The sequence below is a fragment of the Eutrigla gurnardus genome, assembly GCF_963514095.1.
Source record: "Eutrigla gurnardus genome assembly, chromosome: 21".
Classification (NCBI taxonomy): domain Eukaryota; kingdom Metazoa; phylum Chordata; class Actinopteri; order Perciformes; family Triglidae; genus Eutrigla; species Eutrigla gurnardus.
In genome coordinates, this window is record NC_139932.1 from 8,290,264 (window position 1) to 8,306,220 (window position 15,957).

At 41.8% G+C, this 15,957-nt stretch overlaps 1 protein-coding gene across 2 annotated transcripts in view; it reads right to left on the reverse strand.

Annotated features, from left to right (window-relative positions):
- The window catches only part of chrm2a (cholinergic receptor, muscarinic 2a), a 63,707-nt gene extending 53,934 nt beyond the window's left edge, over positions 1–9,773 (reverse strand). Inside the window, exon 1 of one of the 2 annotated variants that reach the window (XM_084039099.1) lies at positions 9,646–9,773. The gene's annotated coding sequence lies outside the window, so the exon portion shown is untranslated. Of the gene's footprint in view, positions 1–8,352; positions 8,456–9,645 lie in introns of those variants that run through there. The other variant, XM_084039100.1, reaches the window with a different exon arrangement.
- Between the last annotated feature and the right edge of the window lie 6,184 nt (positions 9,774–15,957).

Sequence of the window (15,957 nt, forward strand, 5' to 3'; positions counted from 1 at the left end):
CTGCCCACCTTCCTGCTGTGATGTAGAGATGTACTCCAGGCTGTGTCAGGACACCATGACATCACTGTGGTGTTAATAATGGTGGGTGTGGCCTGAGGTGAAACTAATTCAACCAGGGCTTTAAAACGATACGTCTGATATGAAGCCTATTGCACAGTGTATAAATTCTCAAAATGCTATTTGACATAAACTGAGTGATAGCGGAACAATAAGTTCAGCAACAACGCACAAGAACTTGGCGAAGGGATTTCTTTCTTCACTACGTGTTTTCACGAGAGTCGGACATGTCTTTTCTCTGCTGCGACGGCTGTGTTTGTGAGCAGGCTGTCAAAAAGGGTCATCGGAGAGTGTGAACATAGGGGGCTGCAGGTGCCTCGCACACTAAATCTATCCCACAGTCTGTTTGTGTTCCACTGACACAGTGCGGTCTCTGGACTCTGTTGGCTGTCCTGTTCCTGTCAAGTCAAATAACGGTATTTCAGACGGCCTCCGTGCTCTGACACGGCAAGTCGGCTCATCTGGAGGCTGGAGAGGTTTGCCAAACTGGTTAGGGAAATGTGCAGGAGTCGAACGGTGCCGTCCGCCGCGGAATGCAAAGGAGACGACCTGCAAGTTCCTCAACACACACACACACACACACACACACACACACACACACACGTACACGAGCTTGGATGAACCTCAAACTAGGCCCCACTTTCCCTTCTTGCTGGCATTTCTTTTCAAATGTCGAAGTCATTCACCTGGAACGAGTTACACAGACCTTCAGGGATCTTCTTTTGAGAATGTCGAGCCAAACTATGAGTCCATACAAAGCTCTGGATAAAGCACAATGTCCACTGGTTTTCTCACAGTGAAGCCCCGAGGGAAGGAAGTGAGACGTCCGGGTTCCAGACGACTTGGTCAGGCTATGTTTTCTCTCTTTAATAACCCGGTCGTGTTTATTCTTTGAAAGTATCTGATGACCCTGTTTCCTGTGCAACTATGAATTATTCTGTACGTCTGCATAGTTAAGTGATTTCCTCTACAGCCCATCCAAGGCCCTGCACAAACAAGACAGTTGTCTTTTCCCAGTTAAAAAGGTTACCCTGCTGATGAGTTCTTGCGACGTTTCTAAAGACTTCTCAGAAGATTCTGTGGAACAAACTGTGTTGCAGGTCAGGCGAGGAAAAAAGACTTTCACCAAATCAAACACGACTGGTATTAACCAGCATCATCTGGGTTCCGTCTCACGTTTGCTTGTAAAAAGACAGCGTAGACAGGGCCTATAAATTGAGCCGGCTGACCACATAAACGGAAACTACGGTTTACAATGCCTCGGGGCATTAACGAAACACAGGATGACACAGAATCCAATAACAATAACACACAATAATTGTCACTGGACTTCATGATATGGGTTCAGGACCGGGGTGCATAGCAGCTGCTTGCCACTTTTCCACCACCTCGCTGCTAGTAGCTGCAGTGTCTGTTTACCTTTTTGACTTGATCCTCAATATCCAGGGCCGGGGCCCGTGTTTATCTGTTGAGTGTGTACACAGTGTTGAGCTTCCCGTCAAGTCGTCTGCCTCAGAGGCAGCTCTAATCAGCTTTTCCCTCTCTTTTTTTCTGACACTGTCACCTGTAGACATTTCCTGAACCTTAGAACAACCTGGCAACCTACTTCCAAACTGTGGCAACGATTGGAAGGTCCGAGTTGTTGTGGTTTTAAATGTTAAAGGTTTAAAAATTAATATTCCAATGCCCCCATGGAGAGATTTATGGAATACACTACACACGTGCTAGTTAAACAGACTTCTGTTGGTCATCTCTCAAATTCTTAGAAAGCCCATTTGTAAGCATTTTTGCTTAGTATGATTACATTTGTAATTACGGAGAGCGATAAAGCACAGATTAATCTTCATAAGTATCTGTAATTAGATTGATGAAAGTGGTTCAACATTGACAAAAAAAACCTGTTTCTTAAAGATAAATTTGCAAAGTATGAGTCGATGATAATGAAGGACTGCCCGATGGCCAAACCGTCATCTGCTTCTAAAAGGGGATACAAAGCAGCACATTTATTTTATGGTTACAATTTATCTTCAGGATTTTGCTAATTGGAAGGCCTACGTTAATGCTGAATGAAATCTGACGTAGATTCAGTATCAAGTTTTGTTACTTCTGGAAAAAATAAACTCTCAAAATACTTTTTTTTAGAAAGTAGCTGTTTATGGCGTCTCACAAACAGTGAGCTAAATGCTAATGGTAACATGACAATATGCTCACAATTTCAATGCCAATAACCTTGTGTTAAGCAGATAATGTTCATCATCCTACTTTGCTAGCGTGCTAAAATGTCCATCCATCCATCCATTGTTTACCGCTTATCCTGTATTCAGGGTCGCGGGGGGGCTGGAGCCGATCCCAGCTGTCATTGGGCGAAGGCAGGGTAGACCCTGGACAGGTCGCCAGTCCATCGCAGGGCCAACATGTAGAGAAAGACAACCATTCACACTCACATTCACACCTACAGGCAATTTAGAGTCACCAATTAACCTGTGCTAAAATGTGCTAATGCTAATACGAACAAAGCCCACACATTGTAGTGGACCTTCACTTAACGCAAAATATCAAGAAGGTCCTTCTCACACGCCTTCTGATTTTATCACCGATGGCCGTGCAGGACATTTCGTGTCAATCAATCCTACAGTTGCCGAGACATGTCACCCAAAACCATGAACGACAACCACTTGATGAAAAGCCAGGGGATCAATCCATTTTAAGGACTCCATCCAGGAATCCATCCAGTATTTGTTGACCTGGTTCAGAGTGGACAGATGAACCAACTTTATCTAGTCGGAACAGCTGAATGACAAGTACAAGCGATAGTTCTTTATTATTGATGTCAAGTACTTGAGGCTTCCATTTAGTGATCATTCCTGCTTATCAGCTTCAGGCAGGCCTGTACAGTTTGACTTTTAGTGCTATTCAATTAGAAGTCAGCTACCAGCAGCTGTTTTACTGGCACTTAAAGGTGGAGGGAATAACCCTTTTTGACTTCTAATGCATCACATCTACTGTACTTCAATCTATATTAAACCGACAAGACTCTCAATGGGACATTCAAGGTGTTTGGATTTTTGTTTTTTTTCTGCTTTGTTTTTGTTCAAATGAAAGGTGCAGCACAGAAAATTAGACGGCAACAGCAATTTTACACATACTCTTTCATTTCGTCTTGTCCATATCACTAAATTTGTAATGTTAAGACTCTGTGTGAATGTCCACACTGTTTCTCAGATGGAAAACTCGATTCTATCGTCTTTTTCACATGTCTTACAATCTCCAATCATGGAGGAATTGGGTCTGCTGGCACAGACAATAAACCCTTCCCGCCAAGGTTCGATGAGCGCAGACGGGGCCCACTGAATGTTTTATGGAGCCAATGATTACCGCAGAACCAGAGCTTGAAGTCGCCGGCTGGAATTATCTTGTACTGAGGTTCAGAGTAATTAAGAGCAGGGAACGGCCGCCCCGACATTATTGCTGGATGAGCAGCAAGACGGAGGAACACCTGAGGCTTTTGGAAGCAAGAGAACATTCAAAGGGCTCTCCAGAGACGTTGAGGGCAGAACTACAACTGCTGCTGCTGCTGCTGCTGTCGCAAACTGAGCTGCTGTTTGGATTTTCACAAAGGCTGAAATGTATGATTATATTATGCCGGCATGAAATGGTGACAAACGATGCTGGGATGAAAGGGGTATGTTGAATTGTAAGTTAGCATCATCAAGGACGATTTACAGGCAGCTTGATTTAAAAATCGAATCTTCTGTGATGCGAACCAACAAAGGAGAGAAGACTTATTACAGTGTTTTGAAAGCCTGGGTTCGATGTTGGTGTTCTTTGCTTTTCAGTGCCTCTAGAATATAAGCAAATCTTCCTTTTCTTTTTCTGCCTGTAATTCAGTATCACCATGACCCATTAAAAGTGAGGCACATAGTCCACCTGAAGAAGAGTTATTTTTCTTTTTAGTGAGAGGAAGACAGAGCATGTCGACAGATTGTAATTCATACAGCTCTCCAGTGTGTTCATTATGAAATGGATTTGTGTCGTTAAGTTGATAATAATGCCTCTTGGAGGTAAAAGTACAGAGTGCAGTATCTACTAAATCTCATCAGTTCTCAGGCGGCAACCTCTGTGTCTGAAAAGTGAAACCAATGCTAAAGTGCCTTGAATTTGCCTTCTTTCTAATGACCATCAGGGGGCGACTCCTCTGGTTGCAAAGAAATAAGTCTGAGAAAACGACCCTTATTCTCAGGTTATTACTCAGGTAAACATTGCAAAGATGAGTTTATGGTCTGAATTTCTAGTTTCAGGTATTCGTCAACACAACATGATGTTTTTTTAGTAAATGCTAGCTAATTTTAGTAAAATATACAGTAAAGCAGGATATACTTTAGGGCGAGGCTAGCTTGTGATTGTCCAGTTTTGACATTTTGTGCACTTTACTTGACTTACTGTACATTTGTTTGGTGGCCAGAAACACAACTCTAAATCAATACTCCACCTCTGCTGGATGTGTAAGTAAGCAGCAATTTGCTAACAAGTTTACGATATCAACAGATTGCTTCTACTGCCCCCAAGTGGCCAAAAAACCTGTCAGATCAGGTTTAAAATCATCAGGAGCCTAGAACGAGTGGCTGTACCATTATTTTCCTACTTCTGACTTAACTGGGATCGAATATATGAATAGAATGAACAGATGAGGAGAGCCAGCAACGGACTTGCCAAAGTTAGTGAAAAGCTACATAGACAAAATAAGGTGTTAGCAAAGGGGGTATAAAGCTACAGGGAAATAAGATGAATCTGATCTGAAAATAACTGTTAACTGTGTCCCTTATGAATGAAAAGAAAATAGGAATTTAAATGTAAGGGAAATGTCTTTATTGTTTGGGATGACGGAGAAAAAAATCAAAATCAAGGCGACTCTACATACAGACATGAAATTGAGCCTTATTTACTCTAACTTTTGAAATATTCCACAGTAAAAGTCCCATCGTTGTACCTGGAAATAGCTACATTTATGACTACTTGAGGTGCTCTAAAAACACTCCAGCTCCATAATTCCCGACAATAATGGATATATTTGACTTCAGGACAATCTTTAAAAAAATCTAGCATTTTTTATAGCGTCAATTAAGAGATTTTCCAAAATAAAGGTCTCCCTGGTGTGTATGATGTTTCCCCAAAGTATTGTTTTAAAAAAATAAACAAAAGCAATATTAAGCCGCCAAACTTGCACAATTGTAATTCTTAGTCCGCACCAACCAAAGTATCGTGATAGTATTGAATCTGGAGATAAGCATTGAAGTTGTCAGAAGCTTTCTAAATCACAAGACAAACTTCAAGGAGCTGCAGAACCGACTTCATAGAACGGATTTTATGAGCAATTACAGGGTCACTGAATCCATTTGCATGTTGATGAAATATGCTGACACAATGCTGTAAGTACTGCTTAGTCCATTGATTCCGAGTCTTTTGTTACAAATGCAATTATGGCGGTTTGTTTCGTCTAACTCTTTCTGTCTGCTAGATAATGACCTTAAGGAGGAATCTCCCTCCTCCCCCGTCCTTTCCAATCAATGCCACTTCATGCGGTGGTTTTAGTGGCACTTCATATTGTACAGCACTGCAATCACTCAGCATCTGATGAGGAGATATATACAGCTATAAGCAAAGGGCGCGCTAGCTATTCGTCCCGCTAGAAGATACGACATCAGTGTGTGGAAATATGCACGCTCTAAATATAGTTTGCATTTAGCTGATGAAACAATATTTAGCAAAATGCATGAGTCAAATAGCCTACATCCCGGCAGCCTTTTCCCCTGGCACAAACTCCATCCACCCATACATGCACACGCTGCGTGTTGACTGTTATGTAAAAACCCCTCCGTGCAATCTCTTTTCATTTCTTCCACAAATTGTCCACACATTAGCAGAGCCAATCTTCTGTTTCTGCCCAATTAGACCTTCCTTCAACAGCCAGCCGATGCCGCGTGGACTTCCCGGGCTCAACCACGCGGCGAGCAGAAATAACTTGTTTTAATTGTGTCAAAAATAAAATAAATAAGTGTGTAATGATAGCAAAAAGAAAGCGATTAGAGCTCTGTGCGAAAAAAAGAGGAGCCCACTGCGGTTGAAAGCGTGATAATTAGGCATTCCTTTCTGTGCGTGCCAGCTACACTGATTCACTAACGTGCACTGTGCAGCCGCTCTACAACCGAGGAGCTTATGTCCATGGAATGAGGCACCCGCGGGCTAAATTTAACTTTTCTTTTTTTTTTTTTTTACAAAGAGCAACCTCGCCTCAAACACTGTTTGCACCGCTGCCAAAACACACAGATTTAGGGATACGTGTGCATTCAGGCTGTGTGGGCAATCCTCTCTCTGTCCCCCATAGGAGACCAGGTTGGGCATGTGTGTGTGTGTGTGTAGCTAAAGCACAGTGTTGATGTCCTCCCAACTTCAATAAGAAATCGGCAAACGGCACTCAGTGGAGGATCATACCTTTCCGTGTCTCATTGTCACCACAGGGGGCGACAAGCATCACTTTTAAAACATAAAATGAACCTTTGTTCTTAAAACACTCCGTGACAGATAGTTGAAATGAATATGCTCAGCACATACGTCATCATACTGTGATCTGCAGTAACCGCCATGCCAATAAACAATAATCATGCAGAATCACTGGCCAGGCGGGATCAATGCCATCATTTGCCATCAGTCAAACACATTGACACCCCCAGTAAAATTATGCACAGTCCATAATATCTGCATTGCTAATGTAATATCAATAAAATTGGGGCAGGGCATCTGGAAGAAAACCAACATAAGAAGGAACGATGTCTGACCTCGGTAAACCTCAGAGGGCTGCAGAGATTGGGGAAAAAAAGCCCATAAAATAGCTGTTCAGTCACAGTGCATTCAAACCTCATCCATCAGCATCAGGATGTCAGAGAGGATGATGAGTGGAGAAGCAGAGCAGCAAGTCTGCAAAACTTCTGCAAACTTGAATCGTGCAGTGATGAATCATAGGTGAGAATGGAAGCTTTATGTAAGATCTTAATATGCTTGTTTTTGCCCTTAAGATAATAGAAAGGAAGTGAAAGGACATGAGGAAGTACTGAGAGAGTTGGAGTGGTTACAAATATGGATAGTGAAGCAACATAGCCATTCCGATGCTTTTATTCATATCTAAAGAAGTGCACTTCCCCCTCATCATGCGCTGTAAAGTTTTGCGATTTATATCCAGTGATTTATGAAACCTGCATGTTTTTATGGGCCTGCAAATTCTTTTTTTTCTCTGGGAAAGAGCTGTCAAGAATCTTTATCTGCAGGTAAACAAATGGCTCCTTTGGTTCAAGTGGTGTAGCAGATAGCACCCTTCGTGATGAAGTATCCACTAAAAAAAGATGAGCATTTTCAGAAAGAGCATGAAATGATGATGTTTTTGCAAGCTGTTTATCATATTGCTATTAGTTCTTTTTTGTTTGCCAGATTGGCAAACATGTTTGTGCACACAAACATGTTTGTGCACACAAACATATGGGTTCATGAGCCTTAACGTGTTCCCCTGCAGCGCTGTTCATAAACATCTTCCTAATGGATCCCAGGCAGAAGCAAAATCATCAAATCAGCTCCTCTTTGTTTTTGGCAAGAAGCCAAATCCCATTCCTTATTGGAGATCTGCATGAATGTGTAAGAAGCAAACCCAGCACACCGCCACAATAAGAGACACTAGAGGCGACATCAGTCCTTCTCATTTCTTCAAACAAAACCAATTACACCGACTTAATCCCGGTCAAGCCCACAGCACTCACTCACACACTGCACCGCGAAATGCCAAGTGAATATGAAATCTCTGCCACAGATGCTGCTGCAAATACCCACTTAATAACCACACTGATATAGGTTATTGCATTCAAAAATCTCAATCACACACTGTACTCACATTCACAGGCTCGTACTGTCTCTGTTTCAGTGCAGAAATAACCGATGAGTCGTAACGCTACTTGGTGTTCCTTGTCAGGTGAGCATTACTTTTCATGTCCAGGACCAAAAGCTCTTCTTGCGCTCGCTTATTAATGTCAGAGTGAAGTTAAATGATCCAAAACCAGCACATACCTCCATCCATCACAAGCAGACCTCGTCCGACTGCACTGGTTTACCCAGCCAGATGATAAGAAGAGCAGACATCAGCTTTTTCATCCACATAGACGCCACTAATTGGCTGTAATTGTCACCCTGAATCATAAAGAAAACAGCCTAAATTGTGCCCTATGAGGGTAAAGTGGCTGTAAATCGTTGCTTTACCTTGTGAACGTCGAGTCCTCCGGTAGATTTACGATCAACAAGCTCGGAGCGTGATTTGGGAGTCCCACTCTGCGCGTAAAATGTCTTAAGTAAGACGCACAGTCACACGATCCGACACAAACCTGCCTTCTCAAGTCTGTTGCGTTGCGCTTTTACGCAGCGAGGCTGTGGCTGCGACATCTCCTCTCGTTTTTAATTAGGTTTCTTAGATCTTTACGCACATAACGTGGCTGGTTTGTTGACTTAAAAGGGGGGATAAACGTGGCAACATAAAACACACAAAAACATGCAGTTTTCCATTCGCTGTGGCGATCAAACGCGCGAAAATCAAGGAGAGGACAATCTGCATCTCTGCTGTGGACTACTAGACGTCAGGGTTTGGTGTTTGTCAGCACAGATGGAATATCAAAAGAGGAGAATAGCGGAGACGCCAGATGTTATATGAAGGCATGGCTGACGCGACACAGAGGACCCTTTTATCCAAAGTGCCACGAGCGCACACGTTACTGCAAACTGATATTTCGTCAGATGAATCATCAAAGAAATCGCTTGGAGAAAAACTGTTCGCCGAGAAATTGGAGTGAACTGTTCTTGTTGCGTCGGATATTTGATCGGAAGGCGCGCAATCACTGGTTTGGTTGAAAAATAAAACTGATGATGACATAAAACGACATCGCTGTCTGATGTTAATATTTCTGCTCAGGAAACTATGATATACAACACAGCTTAAGTTCCGCTCTCCGTCTCCGTCCGAAGGCGCACAGCTGTGGATCGAGAGCAAAACATGCGTTGTCCTTGCGCTCCTCATGCAAAGCTTCCCCCGCAGTAGATACTGTCAGAGCCGTTTTTACGCGTAATTGCAGCCGATTACATGCAGGCATCAATTATTTTTATAGTCACACTCTTTCTCTCTTGAGTTCATTCATCCTGAAATTGAAGTTCCACACTTTTGTCACCCTGAAACTCTCAGAATATTATTAACTATCATCAAGTTCCCATATTTCGCCAATTTTTACGCGCGGGGGGGATTCAATGTGTCTTTGGTTAAGAGACGGGCGTATCTGAGAAGTCTCAGGTTCGATCACCGGCAGCAACTAGTCCCTTCTGTCGGAGTGTCCTTGAGCAAGACGGCTAAATGAAAAGCTGCTCCGCTCAAGTCGCTGCAGGAACAACAGATCTACATCTCCCCGTCTGAGAGAGTCAAACAAACCTGCTTGAGGAATATCGATTCCTTTTTGTTTTTATCAGGAGAAGAGAGTTCATGAAGGAACAAGAATAAAGGTGTCTGCTTACCTGCTTTTCACGGTGTCACGCTGGTGGCGTCTTTTGGTCCGCTTCGACGCGCCGCGGCTGCATGTTTGAGGACATGCTTCTGGAGACGAAGAGCGCCTCGGCTGCAGGGAGACAGGAGGGAAGGTGGGGGAGACGTGTGAGCGCGCGCGCGTGTGTGTGTGTGTGTGTGAAGGAGAGAGAGAGGAGGGGGAGAGAGAGATATAGGCTATAAGAAGGAGGCTGGTGTTTCTTTGACTATAATGACAGCTGTTATTTGCCTTTTTTTTTTTTATTCGACGCAACCAGGCTGAGCGCATCCAGCAACACGTGATTTATAATAGAAAAAAAATCGCCCAAAGCTTGAAATTGCATTATTCGCATATGCCCAATTAAAGCTCGTGTCGGCGGGCTCAGACACATGCCCCCAATTTACAGAGGGGATCAGCTCGTTTAGTTTGTCGAGGCTCGGTCGCTGTTTTCATGTCTCTTTGAGGCTAACAGCGATTAAAAAAATAAAAAAGGATGAGATGTTTGATGCGATTTTGGGGAAGATTTCCCGCAGCTTTTACGCACACTTTGTACTTTCAGCACCGAGGAGAGCGAATATTTGAAGAGGGCGGAAAAAACCGGTGCTGACACTGTTTGAAGGTTTCACCCGTGAAAGGTCTGATGTGTTGGGTATTCTCCGTAACACCCTCCTCTCCTCTCACGCAAATAATCCAAAGTAATATCTTTAAATTCAATAATTATTAGTTTCTGAATATGTTGGAGCAAGACACAATAAATAACTGAAAAGTTCCACTTAATTAAATACATTTCTGGCAACTAATTCTAAAGTGTTTAATTTGGGTATTACATCCCCAGCCTCGCTGTTCCGGCTGTTTGTGAGGGAGCCTGTTGATCATCTTAACACATGGACAAGGAGACCTGCTCTTCATCACGTTGTATACATTTCACATACTCTCACTCTCTCGCTCTCTCTCTCTCTCTGTCTGGACAGCTGCTAAAGCCGAAGGACTCCCTTTTTATCATAACTGACTGGCACTCACAGAGATTTATCCGCTTAACACTTGTTTGAAAGGCAGAATGTATTGCAACTTTGCATTTGTGAAAGAAGGGGTTGCTGGTATTAAAGGCTCAGTGTGATTTGACATTATGTATTTAATTTTTTTTTAAAACCTGCTTTAGAGCCAAGATTGTTGGGTAAAATAAACAAGAGGATGGGAATGTTTTACTGACATCTACTGGGGGAAATAATCTCAAAAGACTTTCTCTTTCTAAATAAGTGTGTGTGTGTGTGTGTGTGTGTGTGTGTGTGTGTGTGTGTATGTGTGTGTGTGTGTGTGTTTGTGTGTGTGGGTGTCCACAGGAGGCAAAGTTAAAGCTACTTTCACACACAATCAGCCCTCTTTCCTCCAGGTCCTCTCACCACACTGATGGACAGGAAACACCAACTTTTATTTTAATGATTGTACCTCCTCTGCCTCTCCTCGCTGACAATGCTGTCCCTCCAGATTTCATTCCATCAGCGTGAAGAGTTTTATGGGATTTAAAATTAGGAGAAAAAAACCCCAGGAACCATTAGGCACAGTGTGAATGGTTGCCATCCTGAACCTTAGCCGTCAATTAAAATGTATCATGTGGCAGTGGCATACTGTACTTGAATTATTTAAACAATGCGCCTCTCTTTTTATTTTATTTTTTTTATAAATTGCCATGCTGAGGTTGCATCTAAAGCAGGTTCTGAAACGGAAAGATGCAGAAGGGTGGTGGCAGATGTCAGATAGAGTTTTACATATTTTATATTTTTGAGAGAATGTATTAACGGCTCATGTAAATTCTCCGGGTAGGGCGATCTGTTATTAGCGCTACAATACGACTTGTCTGTTCTTATTAATAAATCCCATCTGATGGCCAGAGCCGACAAACGCGTTGGGTGACAGTCAAAAAACACCCACCACATGGCTGTAGCTGTTCCCGTTCACGAAGCACATGACTCATATGAGCGCGTCACTGTGAGCAGACACCTAAATGGTCGGGGGGGGGGGGGGGGGGGTCACACGTTGCACACTTTATGCACCTGTCTTGTGCTGATGAGCAGGAAAGCCTCAAAGGCCGGCCTGAGTGCACCGCAATTAGTTGATGAAAATCTGTTTTTAATGGACTCACTTTGGCGAACTAGAGGGAGAGAGAGGGAGCAAGAGAGAGAGAGAGACATGGCGAACAAACGAGTCGTCGAATGCATCATCCTGTGAATGGCAAACACATAAGTGCATACGATAAAATTGACTGGCAATGTATTTTTCCTTGAGTGCTGTCGTGGCTGCATCGTGCTCCCGTCTCACATGTAACCTTTTGTGAGTGTAGTTGAAAAATACGTGTCTCCTCTGAGAGACCACAACGGAAATGAGCTCTCGAGTTTTATTGTGTTTTTATCCTTTTGACAGATATTCTGCAACGATACCTACTAGCAAGGTTGTGCACTTATCAGTTATTTGTCATAATTGTTGATATAATTATATTCATTTTGTCAAAACTTCTAAATTCTATCTTTTAAAACAATTACTTAATTATTTTAACATGAATGAAGTCCAACCATAACCATAATCAATTGCTGATGGCAAGAGTGGCGATCCTTTATTTCCTTGCAGCAAAAGAAAAACTTTCTATAATAGGGACCTAACTTCACCAAAACTTTTTTAGGACACTTAATATTATGTTTTAAAGACAATCACCTTATTATTTACCTAAGCTGTCTTCTTCGACCTTGAGTAGCTCATCATTACAAATATTCCTCTGAACAACTTTAAAAGCAGATTGCAGTTCCTTAATTACACTGGCAGAACTGGAAATAATGGTGTCGCTGGCATAAAAATAGATTTTATAATCACATTGCAACACAAATTATTAATAAACATTAACATGTGATTAGATAAATTATTAATAACAAATAAATAAAATAGGACCCAGTATGGACCCTTGTGGGACACCAATTTGTATCCTTAAAAACTATGAAAATTTAAATCCAGTTAAAATTCTTATTAAAATCTGTTCTCTCTAACTACCTCAAGTTCTCGGTAGTTCTCAAAATTACCATTTGTAAACAGTTAGATCTGCATTAATGAGTATTTTTCATCATTGGGCTGTCAATCAGTGTGAACAGAGTTATGTTGAGAGTTTTTGACTCACTGGTGAAAAATCTGAAGTGCCACTTTATTAAACAGAAGGATGAAATAATCCTCTTGGTGTCTCAAACTAATCTACTGCAGATTTCTTTGCAAAGTCGTCTGGAACTCTCCAAGCTGCGAGTGTGTATGCTAGAAACTATAATAAAAAGGCAAAGTATGCCATTACAATACCATAAAAATAAAAAAAGTATTTTTAAATGTATTATTATGGTAAGCCATAAAATTGTCTTTGAAAAGTCATAGTGTGCCATGAAAATCTCAAACTAAAGTATGCCATGATTCATGTAGTTTGTCACAAAAATGTCATTAAAAATTCATAGTATGACATACAAATATGTTAGAAATGTCATAGTGGGGGAGTGCGGGCACAACTTACCACACACACACACACACACAATAAATAAACACAACGTTTATGATTATTATTACGATTACTCCCCACAAAGTTTCTACTGTTAAAATCACATCCGTTCATTATTATGCTCTTCAGCTACTTCAAGCCCTCTGCAGGAACTGAGTTGAGAGTGCTTATTGATCATTGGGCTGTCAATCAGTGTGAACAGCTGTCGAGAGACTTTGACTCACTGTCGAATAACCTGAAGTGCCACTTTATTAAACAGAAGGATGAAATAATCCTCTCTGTGTCTTTAAGCAACTCTCTGCCGCAGACTTCTTTGCAAAGTCTTCTGGAGCTCTCCGAGCCGGGGAGGATAGAGCAGATGTTCGAAGGTTCATCCTTTGATCGCTCGATAAAAATAAGGAAAGCAGGAGGTGACGATAGTCCTGGAAAAATTGTGAAATTTTGCATTTGATTTCAGGGTAAACGTTCAAAATATGAAGTTAGGAATTAAAGTGACCAAATGAACGTACAACCTGCTTTTTAATTTAAATACAAAATCAATTAATAAATTCAATAACGGGGGTTCAACTGGTTTCTGATATTACAAAATCATCCACAGTGAAGCACCAGAATATACTGTTTCTTTACTGGATCTGGATCCATCTGGATTCTGGTGTGAAGCTGTCATAATTCAAGGTCAACTTTACAGCTAAGTGTTAAAGTCATCTTTTAGTTTAATGCAATTTCGCCTCTCTTTTCAGAACCAGAGTTTACTGTCTGAGTATATATAACAAGGATCATAGTAATATGTATATCTAACAGTCAGACAGATTTCCAGTGTCAGATATCTGAATTGAAAATGGACGTTTGATAGGTGAATAATTTGTTTATGTATTTCAGTTTTGTTATCGTGATCTCATGATTGGGACTCGTAATGAAGACATGGAGTGTCATGTTTTTATTTCCACACTTTGCTAATTTATACAATCAACATGTGCAGGTGGTGAAGATGAATCTGAGTGAGGTGACTGGAGGAGGCAGACTGTGATAGAGAGTGTCTGATTCTGGCATCGGATACCTGTTTTCAGTTTGCCTGGAAATTATACTCTATATGCCCCTATTTAATAAACCATAAATTAAATAAATAAATGTCCACTACGGCAATTTTAAACACAAAAAAACGTATGAAAACTTGGTGATGTACTTTTATATCATCAAGTTTTATACGGTATTGTTGGAAACTATGAATTCTCTTTCTTTAACGCCATTTGATGCCTTTGATTTCTAGAACCGATGATGACGATGATTTCATCAGCTCCAGTACTCCATAGCTGATTGCAGCCGACCACGACTGTCAGAAGTCCGACCCTCTCCTCGGGGGTGCAGACGGTGCTTTGATTTGAGTTAGCTCATATCTTTTACAGTGAAAGGCCCTTATGGAATATGAATCTCTAATTTTAATTTGATTAATATAGCCCCGGCTTGTGATAGACTGGCGTCCTGTCCAGGGTGTAACCTGCCTTCGCCCAATGTCAGCTGGGATTGGCTCCAGCCCCCCGTGACCCTGAATACAGGATAAGCTGTAGACGATGGATGGATAATATAGCCCCAAATCACAAATTTGCCTTAGAAGCTTTTAGCCTCTTCGAATGATAACAGCAGCAGAGGATATACTATAGTGATATTAGGGGCACGGTAGCAGGTAGAGCTGCACCTGCGAAGCAAGAAAGCACAAAGCCTCCTGGGATGTCCATAATGTGCGTCCGCATGGGTCAAAGTCTCTGTACAGGTGCGCACATTTCACCCCCATCCAGATATTTTATAGCTCGCAACTTTTTTATATAACTGTTATAAACGGGACCGCTGCAAGTGTTGTCTTAATCAGGTTTGGCAAGTCGCTGACAAGCCGTGTCCCACAATCCTCTGGGCCTGGAGAGCAAAAGACAGCAGGAGAGAACACAGGCAGCAGAAGAAATACAATATGCATGAATCAATAGTCAGTCTGGGGAAGGTGATTTTTACCTGCAATCCAGGTCAAACAACTGTGACAACAATATACATGTAATTAATCTCACGAGGCGGCGAAACGAGACACCGTCTTCCTTTCCTGTATCTTGCGCGTTTGTTTGCAAAAATGTAGATGCTTTTGCTCCATCCTGGTGTTTTTACACCTGTATGCTAATGTTCTTTGTACTCTTGTCTACAGTTTGGAACAATAAGGAGGGACGGAGCTGTTCTGCATGCATCAGCGTTTTGAAGCATGTTTCACCAGAGTCTGGTGACCCTCCTGCTGCTCTCTATGTTTTGCTGAGCTATTTGTCTTTGTATTTGGCGGCGCCATTAGCATGGCAAATCCACCGCTTCAGCATTATCAACCCACTGTTGAGCACTCCCCGGGTCTGTTATTGTCTTTCTTACACTTTTCTGGATTTAATCACGAGAAAGCTGTCGCACCAAGAATCAGCATTCAATTTTGCAGCTCATGTTAGCTTTTTAGCCAATTTTGGCTTGTGTTAGAAGAATTATTTTCTTTTCTTGTCTAAAAATGAAAAAAACGACAGCACGCAGCTATTTTAGTTAAAAAATAATGATTAATTAGCATTAGCTTGTGAAGAAAGTCAAATGGCGAGCTGCTTAGCTTATATTGTATTAGCAGAAATTAACTCTGCTGTGGAAACTGCTAAGTAATCATCTCTGTCCAGGTCAAATTGATCACTATAAGCGGATGATAGTTATATTATGATGTGATTGTCACAAGTGGCAATTGTGTTACTAAAGTGCGCGTCGTGCCTCGAGATGAACGGC